General features: G+C 47.0%; 1 protein-coding gene across 3 annotated transcripts in view; it reads right to left on the bottom strand.

Annotated features, from left to right (window-relative positions):
- Positions 1-15,778, bottom strand: part of dpf3 (double PHD fingers 3) — a 216,620-nt gene that overhangs the window by 187,022 nt on the left and 13,820 nt on the right. The window lies entirely within an intron of this gene.

The following is a 15,778-nucleotide window of genomic DNA, read 5'->3' on the forward strand; positions in this document are numbered from 1 at the left end:
CCTGCCATGGTTGAACCATTGTCTCAGCCTGTTCCTGCCCCAGCAAACTCATCTCCACCTATCTGGACTCCATTTTCTCCCCTTTGGTCCAGGAACTCCCTAACTACGTCGTGACACCACCCACGCCCTCGACCTCCTCCAGGACTTCCAATTCCCTGGCCCCCAACACCTCATTTTCACCATGGACGTCCAGTCCCTATACGCCTGTATTCCTCATGCAGTTGGCCTCAAGGCACTCTGCTTCTTCCTGTCCCGCAGGCCCGACCAATCCCCCTCCACCGACACCCTCATCCGCCTAGCCGAACCCGCCCTCAACCTCAACAACTTCTCTGTCTGTAGGAAGTGGGAAGAATCGAAAAAGCGGGTGGCCATGGGTACCCGCATGGGCCCAAGCTATGCCTGCCTCTTCGTAGGTTACATGGAACAGTCCTTCTTCTGCACCTACACAGGCCCAAAACCCCACCTCTTCCTCCATTACACTGATGACTGTATCGGCACCGCCTCTTGCTCCCCAGAGGAGCTTGAACAGTTCATCCACTTCACGAACACCTTCCAACCCAACCTCAAGTTCACCTGGGCAATCTCCAACACATCCCTCACCTTCCTGGACCTCTCTGTCTCCATCTTAAGTAACCAGCTAGAAACTGATGTCCATTTCAAGCCCACTGACTCCCACAGCTACCTAGAATACACCTCTTCCCACCCACCCTCCTGCAAAAATTCCATCACCTATTCCCAATTCCCCCGCCTCCACCCCATCTGCTCCCAGGATGAGGCATTCCATTCCCACACATCCCAGATGTCCACGTTCTTCAAGGGCTGCAACCTTCACCCCGCAGTGGTCGAGAACGCCCTTGACTGCGTCTCCCACAACACATCCCTCACACCCTGCCCCTGCCACAACTGCCCCCAGAGGATCCCCCTCGTTCTCACAAACCACCCCACCAACCTCCAGATACAACGTATCATCCTCCGGCACTTCCGCCAACTACAATCCGACCCCACCACCCAAGCTATTTTTCCATCCCCACCCTTATCTGCCTTCCAGAGGGACCACTCTCTCCGCGACTCTCTTGTCCGCTCCACACTCTCCTCCAACCCCACCACAAGCGGCACCTTCCCCTGCAACCGCAGGAAGTGCTATACTTGCCCCCACACCTCCTCCCTCAACCCTATCCCAGGCCCCAAGATGACCTTCCATATCAAGCAGATGTTCACCCGCACATCTGCCAATGTGGTATATTGTATCCATTGTACCCGCTGTGGCTTCCTCTACATTGGGGACCCCTTTGCCGAACACCTCCGCTTGGTTCGCAACAAACAACTGCACCTCCCAGTCGCGAACCATTTCAACTCCCCCTCCCATTCCTCAGACGACATGGGCCTCCTGCAGTGCCACAATGATGCCACCCGAAGGTTGCAAGAACAGCAACTCATATTCCGCTTGGGAACCTGCAGCTCAATGGTATCAATGTGGACTTCACCAGCTTCAAAATCTCTCCTTCCCCCAATGCATCCCAAAAGAAGCCCAGCCTGTCTCTGCTTCCCTAACCTGTTCTTCCTCTCACCCATCACTTCCTCCCACCTCAAACCGCACCTCCATTTCCTACCTACCACCTCATCCTGCCTCCTTGACCTGTCCATCTTCCCCGGACTGACCTATCCCCTCCCTACGTCCTCACCTATATTCTCCTCTCTACCTATCTTGTTTTCTCTCCATCTTTGGTCTGCCTCCCCCTCTCTCCCTACTTATTCCAGTTTCCTCTCCCCATCCCCCTGTCTGATGAAGGGTCTAGACCCGAAACGTCAGCTTTTATGCTCCCGAAATGCTGCTTGGTCTGCTGTGTTCATCCAGCTCCACACTTTGTTATCTTGGATTCTCCAGCATCTGCAGTTCCCATTATCACTTAAAATTCTGAGTCCTCCTCCTTCTTCTTTAGCAGTTCCTCAGGATTGAGGATTCTGAGGTGATTGTGGTCTAATCCTGTGTACCCTTGCTGTTAATTTCCATTCTGTTTGTCCAATGTAGTGTTTGTCAGAGTCTCTGCAGGGAATCTTAGAGATGACATGAGTCCTGTCCATACTGAGGAGTGGGTCTTTGGCTCAGGTGAGCAGTTGTCATAGGGCTGATGTGGGTTTGTGTGCCACTCTGATGCCCAGCGATCGTAGGAGTCTTGTAGTTAATGCTGATGTGTTCCTGATGTAAGCAAGTGTGAGGAGTGTGTCAGGGCGTGTGGAATCTTCCTGATGTTGTTCGTGTAGGCATCTTCTGACTGAGTTTTTGGACGTCTATTATCTTTGAAAACTTGGACAAGATATTCTTCTTCTTCTTCGTGTAGTTCTGTGTTGCTGTAGTGTGTTGTTGCCCATTTAAATAGTGTTTGCACACAGCTTCGTTTGTGTGTTAGGATGGTTACTGTTGAGGTTCAGTACCTGGTCTGTGTGCGAGGCTTTTGTACACTTTTGTTTGCAGTTCCCCCTTTGTCTTGCACTCTACCATGACTTCCAGGAATGGAAGCTGGTTGCTCTTCTCCTCCTCTCCGGTGAATTTTATTCTGGTGAGGGCATTTTTTAAATGTTTGTGTGTCTCTTTTAGTTTGGCCTGTTTGGTAATGGCCAAGGTGTCGTCCACGTAGTATCCACAGTTTTGCTCAGATTAGCGGAAAGGCTGTCCTTTCCAGTCTTTACGTCACTGCCTCGGCTGTAAGTCCGGAGATAGGCGTCCCACTCATTTGTTTGGCCGTTGAAGGTGAAGTGGGTCGTGAGGCATTGGTCCAGTAGTTTCAGCATGTTGTCTTGTGGGTCTTGTCCTTATTCCAATATGTTGTCATTGTTTCCCTTGCTAGTGGTATGTGTATTGATGCGAATAGGGCAGTGACATCAAATGATATCATGGTCTCCTCGTCATCTATCCTAATGTCTTTGATGGAATTCAGGAATTCTAGGGTTGAGTGGATTGAGTGGGGTGATTTGTTGACACGGTGCCTGAGTCTCCTTTGTAGCTCCTTGGCTAATCTGTGTGCTGGCATGCCTGGTAGGGAGACTATAGGTCTAAGGGGTACTTCCGGTTTGTGTAATTTCGGGAGGCCTGAGAATCGGGGTGTGTTGGTTCCTTCGGGTTTCATTCTTAAAAATTCTGCTTTGTTGATCTGTCCGGTTTGTTGGAATCTTTTTATTTTGTAGAGAATTTTGTTGCCTAGTTGCGGTGTCAGATTAGTCTATAGTGGCCGGTATGTATTTTTTTTTCCAGCGAGCAGTGCCTGTGCCTTGGATATGTAGTACCTTTTATTTAGTATTACTGTCATGCACCCTTTGTCTGCGGGTGGTATTGTGATGTTCTTGTCCTTCTTCAGTCCTTCCAGGGCTTGCCTTTCCAATGTGCTGACGGCGTTCAGTTTGCTCCTTCTGGTCAGTGTCAGGATTACTGTCTGTCTTATCGTTTGTTGTGTTTTTTGAAAGATGTTGTCGGTCCTCAGTGTGGCGAGGAATTCTAGATAACAAAGTGTTGAGCTGGATGAACACAGCAGGCCAAGCAGCATCAGAGAAGCATGAAAGCTGATGTTTCGGGCCTAGGGTCAAGGGCCCTATCATCTCGGGCTAGGAATTCTGTTTTGTTGACGTCTGTCTTTTTTGTCTGCCTTTTTCACAGTCGTTAACTTAGTTTAAATTAATTAGTTGTATCCAGCCAGTTGCTAAAATATCAAAACAAGCCTAAGGTTTCCAATCACACAGCTAATTGATACATATTTCAATTTTAGAACTAGCTGTACACCTTCAGCCACATCCAAACACTTATTTTTCCCTACACAAATCTAAAACAGTTTACTTCTTATAGAGACAATGCACTCTTTTCCTTTTTATTAAAAACTAATTCTAACTTACTGCCTTCCAATTCATGAACGCTCTACACAACTTCATAACACATGCACTCAATAATAGAAGTGGGGGTGGTGCTGGTTCTGGCTTGCAAGTGTGTGTACCAGAACTGTACGCAATACTCCAAGTGCGGCCACACCAGAGTTTTATACAGATTCACCATAACCTCTTGGTTCTGGAACTCGATCCCTCTATTAATAAAAGCTAAAACACTGTATGCCTTCTAAACAGCCCTGTCAACCTGGGTGACAACTTTCAAGGATCTGTGTACATGGACACCGAGATCTCTCTGTTCATCTACACTGCTAAGAATCTTACCGTTAGCCCAGTACTTTGCCTTCCGGTTTCTCCTACCAAAGTGCATCACCTCACACTTGCCTGCATTAAACTCCATTTGCCACCTCTCAGCCCAGCTCTGCAGCTTATTTATGTCTCTCTACAACCTACAGCATCCTTCGTCACTATCCACAGCTCCACCGACCCTAATGTCGTCTGCAAATTTACTAACCCATCCTTCTACGCCCTCATTCAGATCATTTATAAAAATGACAAACAGCAGTGGACCCAACACCGACCCTTGCGGTACACCATTAGTAACTGCTCTCCAGGATGAACATTTCCCATCAACTACCACCCTCTGTCTTCTTTCAGCAAGACAATTTCCAATCCAAACTGCTATATCTCCCACAATTCCAATCCTCCGCATTTTGTACAATAGCCTACTGTGGGGAACCTTATCGAACGCCTTGCTGAAATCCATATACACCACATCAACCAGTTTACTCTCATCTACTCGTTTGGTCACCTTCTCAAAGAACTCAATAAGGTTTGTGAGGCACGACCTTCCCTTCACAAAACCGTGCTGATCATCCCTAATCAATTTATTCTTTTCTGGATGATTATAAGTCCTATCCCTTATAACCTTTTCCAACACTTTACCAACAACTGAAGTAAGGCTCACTGGTCTATAATTACCAGGGTTGTCTCTACTCCCCTTCTTGAACAGGGGAACCACATTTGCTATCCTTCAGTCATCTGGCACTATTCCTGTAGACAATGACGAGTTAAAGATCAATGCCAAAGGCTCAGCAATCTCCTCCCTGGCTTCCCAGAGGATCCTAGGATAAATCCCATCCAGCCCAGGGGAAATATCTATCTTCACCCCCTGTAGGATTTCTAATACCTCTTCCTTCTGAACCTCAATCCCACCTAGTCTAGTAGCTTGTATCTCAGTATTCTCCTCGACAACATCGTCGTTTTCTACAGTGAATACTGTTGAAAAATATTCATTTAGCGCTTCCCCTATCTCATCTGGCTCCACTCACAACTTACCACTACTATCCTTGATTGGGCCTAATCTTACTTTCGTCATTCTTTTATTCCTTAAATACCTATAGAAAGCCTTAGGGTTTACCCTGATCCTATCCGCCAACGACTTCTCATGTCTCCTCCTGGCTCTTCTGAGCTCTCTCTTTAGGTCTTTCCTAGCTACCTCGTAGCCCTCAAGCACCCTGAGCCTTCACATTTCATCCTAACAAACGTTCTTCTTCCTCTTGACCAGAGATTCCACCTCCTTCGTAAACCACAGCTCCCGTGCCCTGCAGCTTCCTCCCTGCGTGACAGGTACATACTTATCTAGGACACACAGGAGCTTTTCCTTGAATGAGCTACACATTTCTAATGTGCCCATCCCCTGCAGTTTCCTTCCCCATTCTATGCTCCCTAAATCTTTCCTAATCTCATCGTAATTGCCTTTCCCCTAAGCTATAACTCTTGCCCAGTGATATACACCTATTTCTTTCCATCACTAAAGTAAACATAACAGAATTGTGATCGCTACCACCAAAGTGCTCACCTACTTCCAAATCTAACAACTGGCTGGGCTCATTACCCACTACCAAATCTAATGTGGCTTCACCCTTTGTTGGCCTATTTACATACTGTGTCAGGAAGCCCTCCTGCACACACTGGTCAAAAACTGACCCTTCTATAGTACTCGAACTATAGTGTTCCCAGTCAATATTTGGAAAGTTGAAGTTCCCCAAGACAACTACCCTGTCTCTCTCACTCCTATCGAGAATCATCTTTGCTATCCTTTCCTCTACATCTCTGGAACTATTCGGAGGCCGATAGAAAACTCCCAACAGGGTGACCTCTCCTTTCCTGTTTCTAACCTCAGCCCATACTACCTCAGTTGACAAGTCCCCAAATATCCTTTCTGTAACTGTAACACTGTCCTTGACTAACAATGCCACACCGCCACCTCTTTTACCATCTTCTCTGTTCTTACTGAAACATCTAAATTGCGGAACCTGCAACAACCATTCCTGTCCCTGCTCAATCCATGTCTCCGAAATGGTCACAACATCGAAGTCCCAGGTACTAACCCATGCTGCAAGTTCACCCACCTTATTCTGGACGCTCCTGGCATTGAAGTAGACACACTTCAAACCAACTTCTTGCTTGCCGGTGCCATGCTGCGTCCCTGAAAGTTTCTCAGACCTCCCTACTCTCAACCTTTTCTATACTTGAACTACACTTTTGGTTCCCATCCCCCTGCTGAATTAGTTTAAACCCACCCGTATAGCCTTAGCAAATTTCCCCCCCAGGATATCGGTACCCCTTTGGTTCAGGTGAAGACCATCTTGCTTGTAGAGGTCCCACCTACCCTAGAAACAGCCCCAATTATCCAAGAATCCAAAACCCTCCCTCCTGCACCATCCCTGTAGCCACGTGTTCAACTCCTCTCACTCCCTATTCCTCACCTCACTAGCACGTGGCACGGGCAACAAACCAGAGACAACTCTGTTCGTCCTAGCTCTCAGCTTCCATCCTAGCTCCCTGAATTTCTGCCTTAAATCCCCATCTCTCTTCCTACCTATGTCTTTGGTGCCAACGTGGACCACGACTTGGAGCTGCTCCCCCTCCCCCTTAAGGATCCCAAAAACACGATCAGAGACATCATGCACCCTGGCACCTGGGAGGCAACACGCCAACCGTGAGTCTCTCTCATCCCCACAGAACCTCCCATCTGTCCCCCTAACTATGGAGTCCCCAATGACTACTGCTCTGCTCCTCTTCCCCCTTCCCTTCTGAGCAGCAGGAATTGACTCTGTGCCAGAGACCTGTGCCCCACTGCTTTCCCCTGGTAACTCGTTCCCCCCAACAGTATCCAAAACGGTATACTTATTGTTGAGGGGAATGGCCACAGGGGATCCCTGCACTGCCTGCCTGTTCCCCTTCCGTCCCCTGACCGTAACCCATCTGCCTTTTTCTTGCACCTGAGGAGTGACTAACTCCCTGTAACTCCTCTCAATGACCCCCTCTGCCTCCCGAATGATCCCTAATGCGGTTTTCAAGGAGCTGGAGTTGGGTGCACTTCCCGCAGATGTAGTCAGCAGGGACACTTAGTGGTGACCCTTACCTCCCACATTCTGCAGGAGGAACATTCAACTGCCCTGACCTCCATTCCCATTATTCTAAATTCCCAAGACTGTTTAAAAAAAAATTAAAAAATAAACTTGTTACCTTACCAATCAGGCACACAGAACCTTTTTTTTGGTTAGAGGAGGAGGATGGGTGGGAGACACTACCCGAGTAGTGTTTCGGGTAACGCAACCAACAGCCTCACTTACTCACCAGTCCCGTGTCCGCTCCTGCTTAGCATGCACTCCACCCATTCACAAGGTAAGCTTTTTTATAGATTCAAAAACAGTGACTCACCGGCTTCCCGACAGGCTCCTGCTCCAAGCTCCCGCTCGCACTGCTGCTCAACCAGAGAAAAAAAAATTTCTTCTGTTCCTTTCGGCATCAAGGAATGCAAGCTGCAACAAGTCAGAGGTACCTATACTCCTCTGGAATCTTCCTCCCCTCCACTTCAGCCTTCACGTCTTCCCCTCCCTCCCATACGATAGAGTTCCCCTGCTCCATAAACATCCCAGTCCACTTCACATTCAAAGAAACATAAGTCACTCTTTCTGTTACCTCCAGTGGAATGCCACAATCAGACACATTCCACAGGGACTGTCATTCAGGGATACCCTGATCCATTCCTCCTCCTGTCCCAACACCACTGAGGTACCTTCCCACGCAATTGTAGAAGGAGTAACACCTGCCCATTTACCTCCCTCCTTACCAACACAGCTTCCAGTTGATATATCAATTTACCTGTATTTCATTCAATTCAGGCTACGTATTCGCTTTTCATAATCTGGTCTCCACAGTGGGGAGGCTGAGTGGACACTCTGCAGAGGTCTTTCATTAACAAATGACCCAAGTTTCCAACTGCTTGCCACTTCAATACACCGCGATGTTCCTTGGCCAACATCTATATCTTGGATAACAAGGAGTAGAACTGGCTGAACACAGCAGGCCAAGCAGAAGCGCAGGAAGGCTGACATTTCGGGCCTAGACCCTTCTTCAGAAGCAGGGTCTAGGCCTGAAACATCAGCCTTCCTGCTCCTCTGATGCTGCTTGACCTGCTGTGGTCAGCCAGCTCTACACCTGGTTATCGCAGATTCACCAGCATCTGCAGTTCCTACTATCTATGGGTTTGGTGCAGTGCTCCAGTTAGCCTCAGTGCAAACTCAAAGAAAAGCATCTCATCTTCCACTTGGAGAACCCACAGCCTCTGGCACGCACCATCAGGCTAAATAACTTTTCAGACTGATTCCATCCTTCCACTTTTGTTAAACCTACTTGCACACCCTTGTGCTGTCATGACATGGATTGCTTTCAGCAGAGCCAACTCATTCTCACTCACTCTTAGCCCTATTATCACATTACATAGGTTGCCATCAGTATAGTCTATCCTATTCATTGTGTCCTGCTTTCATTTCTCATGATACCAGATCAGAACAGAAAAGCTGAATAAGTTATCAATGGTCCCTTCATTTGCCGTATCCTTTCATCTGTCTCTCCGTCTGGGTTGCATCGCTACCTATCAACTTCACCTCTCCTTCCACCCTCCTCATCACGTTTTCAGCATAAATACCACTTTTTCCTAGCTGTTATGTTCTGATGAAGAGGAGTTGCCAACTTGAAATGTCTTCTTTCCACATGTGCTAGCAGGCCTGATCAGTTTCACCAGCAAATTGTTTTTGGTTCAGACCTCCAGCATTCGCACTTGTTTGATTTGTTCTGCGATTCATCACACTTGACAGAATTGAAGGTGGCCATGTAGAGGGTTTGGTGCTGTTCCTGCACTTTTCTTGGGCTTTTTACATACTGAACATCATGGTCATTGTGCCAATTGAAGGGCAGCAGACGCATTTCGACTCAGGAAGAAGATCTTCAGCTACTGGGAGGAGGCAAATGAGGCCAAGTGCTATAAGCGCAGAGTTTCCAGAGCAACTGGTCTTTCCTTTCCCTCAGCAGTCAGTGATGAAATCCTTCTGCAATTTTCATAGTCGGGCATGTCTTCTTTCCTGAGTATTGTCACAATTAGGTGTTTCTGAGATCTTCTGGATAGCTCTCTTTCTTCCAGACAAGGGCAATGGGGTCATCGATTTCTTTAAAGAGGGTGTCTCTGTCACGTTTCACTGCTTAAGCTGGGATTTCACATGAGCTGAAACCTTATTATTTTTCAGCTGTCTGATAGCTTTTTCGACGTCATGGCAATTTGGAGGTATGCTGAAATGTCAACAGGCAATGAATTGTGGGACAGCAGTTGTGTTGAAGACTGTCTTGATTGAGGAAGTCCTAAAAGTGATCTCTCTGGCGGGCTTTGTTTGCGTCTCCATCTTTGATGAGCAATTCTCCATTTTTGGCACTCAATGGAGTAGGTCCCTGACTGTTCAGACACTAGGTGGGTTTTGGTAACACTGAAGGATCCACACACAGTTGCTCGTGAGTTGCTGAATGTCTTGAGCTCTTTCCACCCACTATTTAATCTTTAGGTCAAGGGCTCTATGTTGCACTTTTACTTTCAGTTTCCTGTAGGCTTGCTACATCTCACTCTCATTTTGGTGGAGCTGCCAATTCAGGAACTCCTTGCATTTTTGGTCCAGCGGATCCTGTACCTCCTGCTTGTTCTTATCAAGCCAGACCTGGTGTTTCTGGCTTGAGAAACTGAGGGTGTACATGCAGGTTATGACTATGGTGCTTTCAGCAAAGATCATTTGCTGTGGAAACTCTGCGCTTCCAGCACTTGGTCATTCCCCCAATTGGCTGAGGTGCCCTCTACGTAAATCTTTCTTCTCAATGTCTTTCAGTCCAACAATGGACTGTAATGTGGAAGAGGTTTCTCTTCCTTCCTGGTTGGGGCCAGGTTGATAGACATGGGGTCAAGCAGATGAGTTTGTAGTCAGTCCATCACTCACGGGTTCCAATCTTAGCATTTGTGGTGCAAACTTCTTAGGGGCACTTGCTCAGATGATGTCGACTAAGTTAAAGATCAAGTCAAGATGGCACAGAGTTAGCTGGGGAAGCCTATCACTGGGTCCTTCTCTCTCTTTGTCTTGTGGCTAGAGGTGACTCTCCACTCTCTCACTTGCACTAATGAATCCTAAACACTACTTGGTATTCTGAGGTTCTGGTTGCTGGGCTTTCTATTTGGATCTGCTTGGCTTCAAAGGTGATGACAGGAGTTCCTTTAGAAGATGCAATCCCTCACTGTGTCCAGGAGAGTTTCTTCACACACAGGTAGTAGGTGATGTTGGAGAATGAATTTCAGCACTTTTCCCTGCTATTGACAATACAAAAATATCTTGATACTTTTCATAGCATGAATTAATTCTCTTCTTGATGTCCTGACTCACTAAAGAGAGTGCACTGTAAATTAAATCCCACTGTTCCTAGAAACATGCAATGTAAAAATTTGATTAGAGCAATGAATTGCCTCATTCTACCCAATTGTCTGATCCAAGTTCAAAGAACATGCACTACAGGTTCTTTCCAGTAACAGGAAAATAACTATTCATTGTTTCGAAATTGTTTTAAGCCAATGGCAAAAGGTAGACCAGTTGAATTACTGATCTACAACTATATCTTAAATAAGAGTAAAAAGACAGGATTTAAAATCTGTGTAACTTAAACTTTAGAGATAATGGGAACTGCAGACGCTGGAGAATCCAAGATAACAAAGCGTAAAGCTGGATGAAGACAGCAAGCCAAGCAGCATCTCAGGAGCACAAAAGCTGAAGTTTCGAGCCTAGACCCTTCATCAGAGAGGGGGAGGGGGAGAGGGTTCTGAAATAAATAGGGACAGAGGGGGAGGCGGACCGAAGATGGATAGAGGAGAAGGTAGGTGGAGAGGAGAGTATAGGTGGGGAGGGGATAGGTCAGTCCAGGGAGGACGGACAGGTCAAGGAGGCGGGGTGAAGTTGGTAGGTGAGAAAATGGAATCCAGATAGGTGGAGATGAGTTCAGTGGGGCAAGAGCAGGTGGAGACAATAGGTCGACCAGGGCAGGCGGGTTTGTGGATTTTGGGAAGGAGATAGAAACAGGCAGTGCGGGGTTGGGGAACAGGTGAGGTTGGAGGTCACCTGAGGTGATGGGGTCATGGATAGTATTGGAGATGATGGTTTGGTGCTCAGGGGTGGGGTCATGATCAAGGGGGCGGTAGGAGGTGGTGTCAGAGAGTTGGCGTTTGGCCTCGGCGATGCAGAGGTCAGTGCGCCATACTACCACCGCGCCTCCCTTGTCTGCGGGTTTGATGGTGAGGTTGGGGTTGGACTGGAGGGCTGCCCGTTCTGCGGGGGAGAGGTTGGAGTGGGTGAGAGGGCTGGAGAGGTTGAGGCGGTTAATGTCTCGACGGCAGTTGATGTTGAAGAGGTCTTCGTCACCTCTTAACCATTAACTGCCTCAACCTCTCCAGCCCTCTCACCCACTCCAACCTCTCCCCCGCAGAAAGGGCAGCCCTCCACTCCAACCCCAACCTCATCATCAAACCCGCAGACAAGGGAGGCGCGGTGGTAGTATGGCGCACTGACCTCTGCATCGCCGAGGCCAAACGCCAACTCTCTGACACCACCTCCTACCGCCCCCTTGATCATGACCCCACCCCTGAGCACCAAACCATCATCTCCAATACTATCCATGACCCCATCACCTCAGGTGACCTCCAACCTCACCTGTTCCCCAACCCCGCACTGCCTGTTTCTATCTCCTTCCCAAAATCCACAAACCCGCCTGCCCTGGTCGACCTATTGTCTCCGCCTGCTCTTGCCCCACCGAACTCATCTCCACCTATCTGGACTCCATTTTCTCACCTACTAACCTCATCCTGCCTCCTTGACCTGTCCATCCTCCCCGGACTGAACTATCCCCTCCCCACCTCTCTTCTCCTCTCCACCTATCTTCTCCTCTATGCATCTTCGGTCTGCCTCCCCCTCTGTCCCTATTTATTTCAGAACCCTCTCTCCATCTCCCTTTTCTGAAGAAGGATCTAGGCCCGAAACTTCAGCTTTTGTGCTCCTGATATGCTGCTGGCATGCTGTGTTCATCCAGCTTCACACTTTGTTAACTTTAACTTTACTTGCTTTAAAACTCTCCCTCACGCGCACAAAGAAAAACAAACACAAACGTGATGATGGATAGCACTGTTATCCTTAGGAAGAGACATACCATTCTGTGAACAAAATTTTTGCCTATTTGATCTGATCTCTCGATTTCCCCGATAGCTTCAAAAGGTTTTTACATATAATAGTAGTCAGTATTGTTAGTTTTTTTATTTTGTCTTTCTCACTTCCTGTCTTTTCTGCTCTGGATTTGTCCTTGTATCTGCAACTACAGCAGTAGCAATTCATTAATAAATCCTGTTGTTACTTTGGCAATACACTCTTAGTTGCTCAATTCTTTGTGAGGATTTACGTTGCCTCTTCCACAAATTGGAAAGATGTTGCTTTTACAATACTCAAACTGGCTGTGTTTCAGTACAGTCTTCTACTTCAGCTCAGTGATAGCTGCATTAGGTCTTAATTGGGAAATTCCCTTCCAAGCAATTATTTCACATTAGGGTCATCCAATCCATCAAATCTAGTTGTCAGTGATGATTCCATGCTAAACCTCAGGGGCAAAACCATGAATTTCTTCTTAAAACAAACACAGACTTTAGAAATGCTTTTAGTAAAGTCTATCATGACAAAAATCCAAGACAAAGTGACATGCTGGGTCCAAAATTTGTACAGGCCAGAAGCAGACAGCAATGATGGTTTGGAAGTTTAACGCCAGTGTGGTTACACAGGCCTCATACAAGCACACTTGCAGCTTAGGGTGTTAATGATTAAGACTTAAATGTAGAGAATATAGAGAATGCAGAAAATTGAATCAAGAATTTTGTGAATGAAATGAACATTGGTGGGGTGGTGAGTGGTGAGGTGGATTGCTGTAAACTGCAGCAAGATATTAATGAACTGATCAGGTGGGCACAGCAGTGGCAAATCAAACTGGAAAAGTATGTTCTAATGTATTTGGGAAGGGCTAATTAGTCAAAGGATCATACAATGAACGTTAGGACCCTAGAAAGTACCGAAGATCAGATGGATCTTGGTGTGCATAATCACAAATTCCTGAAGGTAGCAGGGTAAGTAGATAAGTTGTCTTTAATTCATTCATGAGATGTAATATCACTGCCTGGGCCAGTACACATCCTAGTTTCCCTGATGGTCGCGGTGATGAGCAGCCTTTTTGAACTGCTTGTCCATTTTTTGGAAGTAGGTCCAAATTACCGTTAAGCACAACACGGTCCTCCAAACAAGGAATAGCACATCGAGAGAACTATTCTTGAAAGCATGCTCATCATTCAGATGCCTTTTTTTCTTGTATTTCAATGGAAGTGATGCACGGATATTCCATCGAATAAATCTTCAATTTCAGTACAACCATAAAAGTACAAATTAGAATCTTCTGCAGCCCTTCCGTTAAGCAGAAGTCAAGGACCGTTTGGCATTTTAAAATCCTAATGCCATTTGCTCTTCTCTTGAAATGTATGTTGTCTATGGCATTAATTTCCAAAACATGAATATAAAAAAATTGTTTAGTAGCAACCTTATTCAATGACTTTCTTCAAACGGACAGGGAATTCATTGGCTACTTCGGTATTTGTGATTGCTGTTTCTTTGGGCATTTCAATCTCTTGACACAGTTGAAGCAATCATGACTAACACTGAAACTTTCTTAAAAAAAAATCAAAGCTGGAAGAACTGAGGATACTATAAATCAGAAATAAAAACAGAGGTTACAGGAAAAGTTCAGCGGGTCACATAGTTTCCGAATCTTTACACAGCTGAGGCCAGGCACCAACTCTCTGACACCTCACCCTACTGCTTCCTCCATCATGACCCCCACCCCTGATCACCAAAACATCATCTCAAACCGTTTACAACCTCATCACCTCAGGTGACGCCCTACCCACAGCCTCCAACCTCATCATTCGCCAACCAAGTGCCACCCATTTCTATCTCCTTCCCAAAATCCACAAACCTGACTGTCCCAGCCGACCCACTGTGTATGTTCGCTCCAGCCCCACTGAACCTATCTCCGCTTACCATGACTCTGTTTCCTCCCCCGGTCCGTGAACATCCCATCTACATCCAGGACACCACTCACACCCTCCACCTCCTCCAGGATTTCCAACTCCTTGGCCTGCAACACTTGCCTTTCATAGGGACTGCTCTCTCCGTGAACGCCTTCTCCACTCCACACTCATTAGCCCCACCATCCCTGGCACATTTCCCTGCAACCATAGGAAGTGCTACACCTGCCCCTAAATCTCGCCGCTCACCTCCATTCAAGGCACCAAACTTTCCACATTAGACAAAGGTTCACCTGCACATCCGTCAACATGGTCTATTGCATCTGCTGCTCCTGATATGGCCTCCTCTACATTAGTGAGACCAAGTGGAGGCTCGGAGACCGCTTTGTAGAAAACATGCACTCTGCTCGCAAAAATTTTCAACACCTTCCGATTATGAACCATTTCAACTCCTTTTCCCACTCCCAGGGTGACATGTCCATCCTGGTCCCCCTCCAGTGTCACAATGACACCACCCACAAACTGGAGGAGCAGCACCTCATATTCTGCCTCGGGAGTCTATAGCCCAATGGTCTAAATGTGGATTCTACCAGTTTCAAAATTTCCCCACACTCGGCCTCATCCCATGACCAACCCTCCCTCTCATCTCCATTTCCTTGGCCTAACACAACTTGGTCCATCTTCTCTCCAACCTATCCACCCCTCCCCATTGGCCAATCCCCACCACTCCCTACCTGCACTCACCTATCACCCGCTCACCTACCTTGCTGAACCCCACCTTTCCTCTCTCTATTTATTTCTGAGCTCCTTTTTCCCTACCCATTTCTGAAGAAGGGTCCTAACCTGAAACATCAACTTTCCTACTCCTCCGATGCTGCCTGGCCTGCTGTGTTCCTCCAGCTCCAGGCAGTGTTATCTCTGACTCCAGCATCCAGTTCTTACTATCTCTGAAACAGAGATGTTGGCTAGGGAACAGGGTGAAGTGTTAAAGTGGCAGGCAGCTCAGGGCACCTATTCTGGGTCTGCTACATCTTTGTCTCTACTGATCGAAAGTAACCATTGTCTGACTCTCAGGAATTCTTGTAAATAGAATAATCATTTAGTCATTTGCATTTTTTACAAAATAAAATCAAGGAAGTGTTTAAGTCTCTGTACCACTGCGCCTATATTAAGAGCAGAAGACATAGGTAAGGAAAAAAAAAAGAAAACTAAGACGAAGTCCATCTTAGTTCAATGCATGGCTCCTAGATTTAGGTAAGGACAGTGCCACTGCAAGACTGCCATAGGTGGTCACTGGAATACCGAACCAGAAGCTGCCACCATAAAGGCCATCATGCTGGACTGCTGAAACCTCAACCACAAGGCTGTGTAGAAGCCATTCTATGGGCCAACAACCTTGAGGAACCATTATAACCACCGCAGCAGGCA

This window comes from Stegostoma tigrinum, chromosome 10 (assembly GCF_030684315.1).
Source record: "Stegostoma tigrinum isolate sSteTig4 chromosome 10, sSteTig4.hap1, whole genome shotgun sequence".
Taxonomy (NCBI): domain Eukaryota; kingdom Metazoa; phylum Chordata; class Chondrichthyes; order Orectolobiformes; family Stegostomatidae; genus Stegostoma; species Stegostoma tigrinum.